A 2216-nucleotide genomic window follows, 5' to 3' on the forward strand; every position below is an offset into this window, starting at 1 on the left:
GGGGTTTCACCTTCTTGGTCAGGCTGGTCTTGAACTCCTGACCTCATGATCTGCTCACCTCTGCCACCCAAAGTGCTGGGATTACAGGCGTGAGCCACCACACCTGGCTGTCACATCGTTTTACATTCCTGAGAGGTTTTTTAAACTAAAACCTATACTCAAAATTCTCTAAGCCAGTAACTTGTAAGTAGTTCACTTTTCACAAAGTTGTGCCTATATTCTTTTCTTTTGTATGTGCTGTAAGTACCCAGGACATTAAGAAAACCATGTTAGCCTTTTAATGAAATGGACGAGTCATCTGGAGATAAAGCAGCCTTCACGTGTGCACTGAATTCTGATTACGCAAAATAAAGGTAATAATAGTTCCCACTTCGCAGGGTTATGGTGAAGAACAAATGAGCTAATGCCCAGGAAGCAATCTGTAAACCGTAGAGCATTATACAAATGTTATTTTGCTACTCAGCACTGTAGAAAGTTATAAATGAAACAGCAGTCTTGGTTCCTGCCCTTGAGACACTTAAAACCAGCTGGAGGCGCAGATCCAGGTGGAACAATTAAGAAGAAACTGCAGGATAACCTGGAAGCAAACTCCTGCAAATGTAAGGAAGATTGTAGCCCTAAGTGCTAACAGATCACTGAAAGTTGCTGTAGCCAGAACCATCACTAGCACCCCGCACAGGTCCAGCAACCCATTATTCCCCAGCCCTGTTGCCTCCAAAGGTAGGGAAGCTTGTCTGTGGCCATAGAACCCCAGTGCTTCATTGCTGCCCCTTCTCCCCTGCCTTTGAGAAGCTCTCTAGGAGAACTTTTCAGATGGAGCCTCCCAGTTCCTATGGCTTCTCTCTTTCTAATAGCTCCTTTGCTTCTGCGGCCTGTTCCTCTTCCCGCATGGCAGTATTAAATCCGTTCTGCTGGCGCCCTGGGAATTGTGATCTGTGGTGAGTACAATTGAGTCTACTGATGAAAACAATGTTGTGAGGAATATACAGCAGGCTCTCTGTCCTTGGCTCCAGGTCAGAGCCCTGTGTTTTGATCACTTCATTTATTACGTTGACATTTTGTCTTTTTTTTGGGCTTTCCGGCAAAAACCGGAAAGCCTGCTAGACAAAATTCTAAAAGAGCTGTAACACTATGCTGACATTTTGAAAGAGTGAGCACATATACCTACTGTTCTTTCATCTAAGACAGTCTGGGGCTGCTGGGAGGTATTCACAGGTAATTAATTTGTCAGGAGAGGAGAGGCAATCTTGCCAAATACAAGCAAAAAAAATATATTTTTTATCCCACCAAATTCACACCTCATCTGGAAGCTGATTAATTCTACAGATGACTATGAATAACATAAAAGGAGAGGGTAGGGCAGATAGATCTGCAAATGGATGAGGCTTTTACTGCTAACTTGATGTATGCATACTTTTTGCCTCTTTGAGGGCTATAGTTTCCCCTTGTAAATGAATCCCTTGTGGCTATTACATCAATCTCCAGGATAGATGTTCGTCTGCTTCATGTGGTCCATGTGTGGGTGAGAAGGGAGGGCTTGCTTTCTCTCTTTCTCTCTGGCCTGCCTCCCTCCTTCCCTCCCTCCCTCCTTTCCTTCCTTCCTTCCTTCCTTCCTTCCTTCCTTCCTTCCTTCCTTCTTCCCCCTCCCCTCCCCCTCCCTTTCCTGTCTCCTTCCTTCCCCTTCCTTCTTTCCTCCCTCCCTCCTTCCTTCTGAGAAATATATGCTTCAGATTCACTCTAAATTAAAGATACTAAGAGTCTGTCATCCAATCTCAAAAATAGGAATCATAGTCTGACTACAAGAGAGAATATTTCAAATGCACTGAGAAGCCCAGGATATGTGGCCACTATAATTACAGATGAGAGAAATTTTTGCAGATAGATTAGTTGCTCTCTAGGAGTTTGAATGACTGATGAGATTTGAAAATTCCATTCCAGGGTCTGAAATTATCAAAAGTATAGTGTTGGTGAACCCTGTAAGTAAACCTACCTGGTGTGATTTATGTCAGAAAACTGACACATGATAGGCACAGAGTACATTTTGGTTCATTTCACTATTTCCAAGTTGCCATTGGCTTGAAGAGTAAATAATGGAGTGATTAAATTGTACGTAGTTTCTAATGCTTTGTTTTGGAAGTAGTTTTTGAAAATCAGAGATGCAGAAGGAATGTAATATCTTAGTCACTAGGCCTCAGGTATACCTTGGTTAATGAAAT

The 2216-nt window shown here is 42.8% G+C and overlaps 1 non-coding gene across 1 annotated transcript; it reads right to left on the reverse strand.

Annotated features, from left to right (window-relative positions):
* Window positions 1-1069: 1069 nt before the first annotated feature.
* LOC119467821 lies at window positions 1070-1132 on the reverse strand. The gene has a single exon (XR_005196447.1). It is a non-coding gene; the product is annotated as a U7 small nuclear RNA (small nuclear RNA).
* Window positions 1133-2216: the final 1084 nt, after the last annotated feature.

The sequence above is a fragment of the Cebus imitator genome, unplaced genomic scaffold, assembly GCF_001604975.1.
Source record: "Cebus imitator isolate Cc_AM_T3 unplaced genomic scaffold, Cebus_imitator-1.0 Scaffold335, whole genome shotgun sequence".
Taxonomy (NCBI): domain Eukaryota; kingdom Metazoa; phylum Chordata; class Mammalia; order Primates; family Cebidae; genus Cebus; species Cebus imitator.